This window comes from Mirounga leonina, unplaced genomic scaffold (genome assembly GCF_011800145.1).
Source record: "Mirounga leonina isolate KUSES-001 unplaced genomic scaffold, KU_Mleo_1.0 Mir_83, whole genome shotgun sequence".
Classification (NCBI taxonomy): domain Eukaryota; kingdom Metazoa; phylum Chordata; class Mammalia; order Carnivora; family Phocidae; genus Mirounga; species Mirounga leonina.
In genome coordinates, this window is record NW_023270826.1 from 1,512,325 (window position 1) to 1,523,158 (window position 10,834).

Here is a 10,834-nt window from a genome sequence, read left to right on the forward strand (position 1 = left end):
TTACCAGAGCACATACCCTCCCCAGTGTCTATCACCCAGTCACCCCATCCCTCCCACCCCACCCTTGGCACTTAACTTTTAAGAACTAGCCTTTTGAAGTGTTTTTTAGTCTAGAGGTATGAAGTAATATATAAAAGTTTGGTATTTTCAGAGTCAATTTATATCATCACTATTAAATAGGGATGGTGAGGATAATTTGTAATTATTTAGTTTTAGTATTCAAGCAAATTAATGAATACGAGGAATTAACTTTGAATTTGTTCAATTAATGCTCAAATTTGACTTTGCCCCAGGGACCCCCCCACAGAGAACCATTGATAAGTGGATGTCTAATATCTGAATCTCTGGTGAGTTGAAGGCAGGAAAAGTTGGGAATCACTAGTTTAGATGGGTATACAGATGACCTATCCTAGCCCTCTACTCAGAAATCTTTAATTCATCCCCACTCTTCTCTGAAATCCATTCAATTGCTGTTGAATAGGCTGGCCTGTGAGATAGATGGAAGAGAAGTTTAGCTGTACAGAGAATCTTGAGAGTCAGAAAGAGAACTAGGAACAGGTCTATTAAATGGAAGGCTATTTAATAAGAGAGTGTCTCCTTCTGGAGCAAAGGACATTATAAAAGATTTGGGTTCCCTGTGCTCAGGGTTCCTCCCTGAAATGCCACCCTCTGCATGTATACATATCAGCTGGCCTTTCCTTGGATTGTTCTATTGGAACTGGGGCTTGGGGACCAGAACAGGACAGTGATACTTTGGCTGTTGCTGTGAGTAATAAAGTCCTTTGTGTCCAACCCTAGAATCTCCAGTCTTCTGCCAGCACCCACAGAACTTGGCCAGACTAACTTGTTAGCTTGCAAGTAGGGTGAAGTCTCAGACCCTTCACAGTTCTTGACAGTTTGGGAGATGAGCATAGGATGCTGACAGAGACATGGTCTCTGGAAGAGGAAGGGTAATGGCCCCACAGGCCAGACTGAGGGTGGAGACTACTTGTGATCCTGTAGTAAATGCTGTTTCCCAAGTATGGGGTGGGTTATGGGAATAAGGGTCCCCCACTATCCTACCTGTTAATTAATGAGTAGAGTCTGAGTAGTGAGAAGTAGGATTGAAACAAGCTGCCTAAAAGGTGCCTTCGTCGCTGGGCAGGTGGAAGAAGGAATCTTAGGGTAATGGGACAACTCTAAAGACAATGTAGCTGTGGTTGCTCAGCAAAAGAATCTAAAAAATGGAAATAAATGGCCTCAGCAGTGAGGGACATTTTGCTTAGTAAAGACCTGAAAGCATTAGAAGTTCATTCAGGTGAGCCATGGACGAGTGCCCCTAAAATTGAACGCAAAGCCTTGCATATTGGCTTAGAGCTGCTTGCTCTCTCCGTGACCCTCTTCTCCCTTCTCTGCTACCCTGACTTCAGTTTCATTAAGGAGAAAGATGATGAAGGCTGGTTGGCCAGGTTATTCACGAGAACCATCTGTTTTATTCTGTCCTCAATGAGAGAAGGCTAGGTTAGTAGTCGGTGAGAAAAATAGGATAACTTGGACCAGGGTGGTGGCGCTGGAGGTAGGAATCACAGGATATGGTGACTAATTAGATATAGATGGTGATGGGAAGGAGAGAGGCCAGACTTCTGTCTTGAGCCACTTGGTAAATGGTGACATTCACTAATACAGCGACTGGGGGGGGGGGCGGGAAGGGATCAGAGATAGGGTGATCATGCAAGAATTAAGTGGGTTGCAGTTGGTAAATGACTTTGTAAGCCATATTAAGGAGTATGGACACTCTCCCTAGAGCAGTGGGGAGTCACTGAAGAGTTTTAAGTGAATGAGTGTTATCAGCTAGGCATTTTAGAAAAGTGGTGAGGTTGAACATGGATTGGAGGGGATAAAAACTCTGGTAGGAGGGCTATTCAGGAGGCTGTTAGGGTAATTCAGGCAATGCATGGATAGAAGTGGATAAATTGAGAGATACCAATTCGAGAAGAGAGAAAATTAAAGATAGAGGAGAGATGGACGTCATGGTTGCTGACCAGATTTTTGGCTGACTCAGTTGAATGGTTAGTGGTTCCATTCATTAAAAACTAAAGTGATGAGTGAGTTTGGCATGGGAGGAAATGATTTTAGTTTTTGGTATGTTGAGTTTGATGTTAGTGAAATACTTGAGTGGAGATATTAGTAGATGAATATGGAGATATGATAATCAGGAAATGGATCTGGGCTGAAGCTATATATAGGTATAGATATGTAAATAGATAGAGATGTCAATATGTATCATATATATATTTGCCTGTCTTGGATAGATGATGATTGAAAAGGATCATCCCTTGGAAAGGATGAAAGTTCCTAGGAAGAGCATAGAAAGCAGAGGTTCATAATCTGGTGCCTAAGCCTATTAAAGCTCTTGAAAGTATATGCAAAATTATATGTAAATTTTCTGAGGAACTTTCCCATTACTTTAATCAGATTTTCAAAGTCTTTACTGACTTGAAAGGATTAAGACCCATTGTCATAATGTGTTTACTTTTTTCCCCAATGGACATGAATTAATTAGTAATTAAAAAACCTATGGTACTATAAGCTAGATTGGAACATGACAAAAAAGGGGAAAACTGGCAAAATCTATAAAAAAGGGTTTACTTTCCTAATCTACAAAAATGTTTTAGAAATCAATAAGGAATAGAATTCCATAACCCCTTATCGAAAATCCCTGGGAATATAAATATTTTGTTTTTGGAGTATTTAGGAAGGTAAATGGTATATATTATTTAATATTCCCAGGGCAGTATTTGGCTTAGCAAATACATTTTTAAAAAGATTTTATTTATTTATTTGAGAGAGAGAGATCACAAGCAGGGGGAGGGGCAGAGGGAGAGGGAGAACAGCAGGGAGCCAGACGAAGGGCTCAATCCCAGGACCCTGGGATCATGACCTGAGCTGAAAGTAGATGCTTCACTGACTGAGCCACCCAGGAGCGCCACCCCCCCTTCTTAAATTAAAGATTTTATTTTCAAGTAATCTCCACACCCAGTGTGGGGCTTGAACTCACAACCCTAAGATCAAGAGTCACATGCCCCACCAACTGAACCAGCCGAGTCACATGCCGGGCGCCTGGGTGGCTCAGTTGGTTGGGCGACTGCCTTCGGCTCGGGTCATGATCCCGGAGTCCTGGAATCGAGTCCTGCATCGGGCTCCCGGCTCGGCGGGGAGCCTGCTTCTCCCTCTGACCCTATCCCCTCTCATGCTGTTTCTCTCTCTCTTTCTCAAATAAATAAATAAAATCTTAAAAAAAAAAAAAAAAAGAGTCACATGCCCCACCAACTGAAACAGCCAGGTGCCCCCATAAGCCTTTTCTTCTGACTCTCACCCAACTCCAACTCCCTTCCCCAGCCTTCTTTCCACCTCAGGGCTCAGGGTGTTTACCTAGGCTCTTTCCTCCACCTGGAGGGTGCCTCCCCATCCTCCTTCTAGAATTTCTCTTGTCTACCCAGTACAGGCATCTCTTCCTCAGGGAAGCTCTATGACACTCCAGACCAAGGGAAGGGCCCTGGGACTCAGGGTCACTTAGCACACTTCAGTGATTTCTGTTATAAGTCATCTCTTTCCTATAGTCTATAAAAAGTGTGAGAGTAGGTCTTGTGTCTGTCTTGTTCTTTTCTATTTCAATATCTGTAAGTATAACTGGGATGAAGAAACTTATGTTTTAAAGATACGAACATTTCTTTTTCCCCTAGTTCCTATTCCATGAAGTGGAACCACATTCCCCCTCCTCTTTAAAATTTTAGTAACAGATTCTATAATGGATACTTAAAGACTATGCTTTTGAAAAAGCAAGACCCATTAAAAATAGAAGTACCTTTATTTTTTTCCCCTAAGTATACCAACAATAGAAATCTGCTGGACAAAATTTCAGTAAAATTGGATGGCACTTATCACATTTTGTTAAAATCATCATATGCTATTATCATCAGTACTTATTGTTGAGAATCTCTGTGCAAGTGCTTTACATGCAGAATCCTTAAACTCATACTGTGTGGTCGGCATCATCTCTATCTTACAGATAAGGAAAGTGAGGTTCGTAGAGACTTTCTTTTTTTTTTTTAATTTTTTTTTTTTAAGATTTTATTTATTTGAGAGAGAGAGAATGAGAGACAGAGAGCATGAGAGGGAGGAGGGTCAGAGGGAGAAGCAGACTCCCCACTGAGCAGGGAGCCCGATGCGGGACTTGATCCCGGGACTCCAGGATCATGACCTGAGCCGAAGGCAGTCGCTTAACCGACTGAGCCACCCAGGTGCCCCTCATAGAGACTTTCAAAGGTCACACACTAATAAGTGATGGGTGTGTGTGTGTGTGTGTGTGTGTGTGTGTGTCTGCAGATTTATGCCCAGGGCTGTTAGGCTAGAAACTCTGTGTGCCTCCCCCTGTCAAGGGGTTCTGCACCAGGATGATCATCCTTGATGGTTCTGATTCAGATCTGGCACGGAGCCTGAAAATCCCTACTAGTCAGTTATACGGTTCTGTAGTTAATAGCTCTATAATACCAGACAGTCTTCTTTTCTTTTCTTTTTTAAGATTTTATTTATTTATGTGACAGAGAGAGACATAGCGAGAGAAGGAACACAAGCAGGGGGAGTGGGAGAGGGAGAAGCAGGCTTCCCGTGGAGCAGGGAGCCCGATGTGGGACTCGATCCCCGGACCCCGGGACCATGACCTGAGCTGAAGGCAGATGCTTAATGACTGAGCCATCCAGGCGCCCCGACAGTCTTCTTTTATTAATTAGGAGAAAAGTACAAGCAGGCCTGACTTAATATCTGACCATTTCACTTACGGTGCCAAGTTGTTTGTGATCTGTTATTGATTCCTGCCAGCAAATAAGCACTGAACTTGGGAGCCCTCCTCCCTAGATCTGCTTGCTAAAGCTCCTGGGTGTGTCCTTCTGTGGTTAGGTCTCATTTTATCTCCAGGATTTCTTCCTTCTCTGCTGCCCACCTTTTGATCCTGGGGCATCTTGCCTGTGGACTGTGACCTCTTGGGATCCTTAGGCTGTGGGCTCAAGTTGAAGAGCAAGGAAGGAGAGATCAGAATTAAGCCGAGAATATTGGGAAAATAAAAGTGAGAGAGAAGGAAGAGGAAAGGGTTGGAAGAAAGAGAAGGAGGTGTAGAGAGAGAAGAATCTGACAAATAGTATTTTGTGATTATAGAGTAATAAATCTCATTTTTCTTGTATGGCTGATAACCCATCTCTGAAGACAGTTTTATTAGGGAAGTTCCAAACATATATTTTAAATAGTTTAGATTGTCACATAAAAGGAAAGGGGACTGTGATTATGCTCTGGAGGAGAAAGGTTGGGCTAGTGCCAGGATGGAAAGATTTTTTAAAAATTCTGTGGAATCAAGGTCATCTTTCGCTTTGAGGTTTTTGCATTTGGCCACCACTCACGCTAACACTTGACAGCATGAACAGCCCTGAAATGAAGTGTCCAAGTCTAAAATGTTCAGTCCTGGGGCGCCTGGGTGGCTCAGTCGGTTAAGTGTCTGCATTAGGCTCAGGTCATGATCCCGGGTTCCTGGGATTGAGCCCCACGTCGGGCTCCCTCCTCAGCGGGGAGTCTGCTTCTTCTTCTGCCTGTGCCCCCTGCTTGTGCTCTCTCTCTCAAATAAATAAATAAAAGTCTTTAACAAAAAAATAAAATGTTCAGTCCCAATGAAGGTTGGTGTATGCACTATCAAGGGAAGGCTGTTTCAGATTTTATGTAGCTCAGGGTGAATTGCTGGTGTAGGGCCACGGCCGCCCTGGGATGCAGGCGCCCCATCCCTTTCAGAGGCGCCAGAAGGACCAACAAACTGATTGTTAGTGCCTGTGTATGCTGAAAGAGAGCTTGTCCTGAATGGAATATATTTTGTAATTTCTTGGAATAGTCATTGAGTGATTCTAACTCTTCCAATATCTTCTTACACCTAACTGTCAAAAATGTCTTAAAATTGAAGTGTTGCTAAGTAATTAGAGAAATGGGAGTTTTCTTTCATTGTTACTGGTCGGAGTGAGAATTAGTATAAGCATGTGGAAGTAATTGTATTAAATATTTTAATGTTTGCATCATTTGATCCAGTAGTTACACTTCTTTTCTTTATTTTTATTTTTGATTATTAATTTTTTTTTTTTTTTTTTTTGAGAGAGAGAAGGCAGGGTAGAGGGAGAGGGAAAGAGAGAATCTTAAACAGGCTCCATGCTGAGTGCAGAGCTGACTCGGGGCTTGATCTCATGACCCTGAGATCATGACCTGAGCCAAAATCAAGAATTGGACGCCTAAGCGACTGAGCCACCCAGGCACCCCCAAGAGTTACACTTCTATAAATCTATCCTTCAGAAAGACTTGCTCAAGTTTATAATGATACATTATAAGGAATATGCATTCAGTATTTTTAAAACATTTAAAACAGGAATATGCATTCAGTATTTTTAAAACATTTTTTTGATAAAATGCATTCAAAAAAGTTCACAAAATTCATATATATGATTTAATAAATTATTACGGTGCAAATACATAATCAACACTCCTCTCAAGGAAGATAACAATATCAGTTTCCCAAAATTTCCCACACGTCCTTCCCAGTTACAGCCTTACTTTTCTCCTGTAGAGCTAACCTTCCTGACTCTCATGTCTGCTAGAATTGGGCTGTCCAATGTGGTAGCCTCTGGCCACATAGGGCAAATAAGCACTTGAAATGTGGCTAGCTGGAATTCAGATGTGCTGTAAGTGTAAAATTCACACTGGATTATGAAGACTTGGTATAAGAAAAAGAATGTAAAGCACTTCATTAATGACTTTTAATATTGATTACATATTGAAATGACAATATTTTGAATATATCGGGTTAAATAAAATATATATTAATTTTACCAGCTTCCCCCCCTTCATTTCATATGACTACTAGAAAATTTAAAATTACATGTATGGCTTATTTTTGTGGCTCATGTTATATTTATATTGGACAGCACAGCTCTATAAGTAACCACGATCTTGACTTTTTGATAATAATTTTCTTCCTTTTCTTTAGATTTTTACCATCTGTGCACACATCCACAAAATAATATAGTTTCACCTATTTTAAAAATTTATACAAATGGAAAATGCTTTATGTATTCTTTTGTATCTTGCTTCTTTTATGTTTGTATAATTAATCCTGTTCTTACATGTAATTCATTCATTTTCATTGCTGTGTGTAGTATTCCATTTTGTGAGTAAACACAATTTGTTTATTCATTCTACTATGCTAATTTATACTCCTACTAGCAATGTATAAGAATTTACAGCATTGTTGGGTGCCTGGGTGGCTCAGTTGGTTAAGCGACTGCCTTCGGCTCAGGTCATGATCCTGGAGTCCCTGGATCGAGTCCCGCATCGGCTCCCTGCTCGGCAGGGAGTCTGCCTCTCCCTCTGACCCTCCCCCCTCTCATGCTCTCTCTCTCTCATTCTTTCTCTCAAATAAATAAATAAAATCTTTTAAAAAAAAGAATTTACAGCATTGTTTTTAGTAGTGAAATATTGGAAACATCACAAATGTTCATTAGTAGGGGTTGGTAGGTAAATTATGGTACATCTATGCGACGAAATGCCATACAATTATTGGAAAGAATGAGCTAACTTTCTCTGAAAGGATTTGAAAAGAGTCCATAATATATTGTGAAATAGAAAAAAAAACCACATAAAAAGTTGCAAAATAGATTTATAGAACCATCCCATTAAACACCCCCTGCATCTGGACATTAGAGCAAAAGTCTAGACGTGCAAAAGAAGTTTCTGCAGCACAACAGTTGTGCTTGAGAGCCTTGGATTGTAGAGAGAGAAGGGTGGAGAGTGAAGTGGTTCAGAGGCTTTGACCTGGAGTTATGTTAGATCGAAGACGGGGGCTCTGGGAGAAGACCACCTTTCAGGCTGTACATTGCCAACTAGGGACATGGCCACCGCAAAGGATACTTAGTGATGAGCTGCTGAGGGAGGCCTTGAATTTGTGTCTCCCTGGGTTGCTCTAGTTCTCTTGGGGTTTAGATGGGACCCAGAAACTGCTGAGAGACAGACTGGGGAGTCAGAGGGGACCTCCTAAGGCAGGGGGAGTTATCTCTGTATGTTAGGAGGGGGCTATGGAATGGCCCCTCCAAGCTAGGACCTCGTGGTGGTCACAGTGAGAAACTGGATGGGCCTCCTGAGACAGCAGAAGCTGAGAGGAGGTCGAATCAACAAGGAGTTGGCCAATAATCCTTGAGAACATTGAGTGAGCCAAAAGAACAGACCATGGATGGAGTCTTCAGGGGGTCCAGCAGATGAGTTACACTGGGCCATCCAGCAGACACAGAGAGTCACCCCGGAGCTCAGGGCACATGAGGCTTGTAAACCCAAGGATTAGCTCAAGGCCGAGACTCCCTTTGCTCCAATACTCCCCGAGGATGTATAAGTGTACTTCAGAGGGAGGAGGCCTTCTGAGATTCTGAGCATCTTTATCCAGACAGAAGACTGAAACGACTGCTTAAAATACTGGATCTGACTGAGTTTAAGCTGCAGTAGATGTTCAGTAAAATATTTGTTTAATCTATTAGTGTGTAGGCGGTTAAGGCCTAAGAAGAGAACTGTAACAGTCAAATGCATTTTCTCTGCAAATATACACTGTAGCAAATTAAACTTTGCAACCTCATTATATATGTATGTTAGTATATATGTGGAAGAAAACAACAGGAGGAAGAAGTGCCGAGTGGTGGGCAGTGGTCAGTCTCCAAGGGTGAGGTTCTCGGTGATTTTCCCTTTCTATACTGCATAGTTCTGTAATGTTTGCTTTTCTCCCCCCTCCAGTTTTACTGAGATATAATTGACATATACCATTGTATTAGTTTCAGGTGTACAAAATAGTGATTGGATAGCTCTTCTTGCTTTACAGATCAGCTGCCTACCTTTTTGGGTTGCTGGGGATTTGCCTTTTGCTCTCCATTCCTGCTGTCTATCTCTCATACTAATTTTTAAAAGAGTCTTTCCTGAAACATCAGTCTTTTAGTTAGGAGCCTGGAAAGTAAAGCTCACTGTGTTATTTACCATTAAAGTTTAGCTGGTAGGGAAGTCTGGGTGGCTCAGTCAATTAAGCATCTGCCTTCGGCTCAGGTCTTGATCGCAGGGTCCTGGGATCGAGTCCTGCCTCAGGCTCCCTGCTCAGTGGGGAGCCTGCTTCTCCCTCTGCCTGCAGCTTCCCCGCTTGTGTGCTCTCTCTGATAAATAAGTAAGTAAATAGATAAATAAAATCTTAAAAAAAAAAGTTTAGCTGGCAGAAGAAACATTTCCAGGACAATTTCCCTTATATTTATGTGTTTTCACTAAACCCTCAGCATAAATAATGTAAAAATATAATTAAATCTAGGAAGCTTTTATACTTTCCCCAAATCTTCTAGAACTTATTACAATTAGTAGTGCCATCAGAGTTGTGTTTTATTTTAAATTTGACATGGTGTGGAGGATCACAGTATTTTTTAATACAAGATCCTGGTTAAAAAAACCATATACTTACAACTGAAAGATTATTAGAGCAAACATAAATTGTCACCAAGTAATTAGAAATATATGTAGGCTAGTGAGACTTGGAGACGTAATAACATGATAAAGCTAGCATTTTGGGAAAAAACAGTGTCCAACAAGAGTGGGAGAAAGCAGTGGGAGATGGCAAAGTCATAAATTTTGGACCTTTGAAAGTTTTCATGGACATCTGCTTCTGAAGCTTTCTGCTTCTGCCTTTATCGAAATCTATAGAAAATTTCAGTTTTGATTTAAGAAAAACTTGACTTGCTGTCAAGGTTTGTTCAACTCGCTAGGAATCCAGAGACCATTTTGGATTTACATTTTCTTGTGTCCCTTTCTAGGCTTGCAGAATTTATCAGATTCATTCTCATTGCCCATTAATTTTTAAGAACAATCTCTAATTTATGACATTTGTGAATAAGACTCATTTGAGGGGCGCCTGGGTGGCTCAGTCGGTTGGGTGTCTGCCTTCGGCTTGGGTCATGGTCCCGGGGTCCTGGGATCGAGCCCCACCCACATCAGGCTCCCCGCTCTGCGGGAGGCCTGCTTCTCCCTCTCCCACTCCCCCTGCTTATGTTCCCTCTCTCGCTCTCTCTGTCAAATAAATAAATTAAAAAAAAAAGACTCATTTGAGAAATATCTGTCATTTCTCATGGATAACTTTATGCCTTGTAAAGCTTAGAAAATTGATTCTTTTTTTTTCTCAATTCACCTATGTTAAAGACCATTATCAGAGATAACATTATTTTTTACCTTTTTGTCTTCTTCAGAGTTTTTTGAAGTTGCCGAACCAAGGACGTGGGTAGGTTCCTTGATTATTTGTTGTGATCAGTATGAAAATGCTGACTTACAGATTATTTCTAGTTGGTACAATGCTAGGTATAAAAACTTCAGTAAACATAAAAATAGATACATTTATTATGACAGTAAAAATGCAAGTAACTATAAGAAAAACAGAAAGATGAGTACCCAAAATTATTTTTATGAGTTAAACCATGGCTACTTTTACTTTCGTACCAACTATGACAAGATCTTTTTCCAACTTCTTAATTGGAATATTTTGAGTCAAGAAAGGTGAAAGAATGGTACAAGTAACACTATATGCCCCTTACCTTAGGTTTATGAATTGGTAATACTTCCTGACAATTCTGAAAAAGTTACAACACATCTTTTATTTGGGCAGCTGAGAATTGCATTTTGTTTCTGTTTATTTATTTATTTTATTTTTTTGCTTCTTGGTGGTTAGTTACAAAAAACAAAAAGACACTATAACAGAATTATCCGCTCC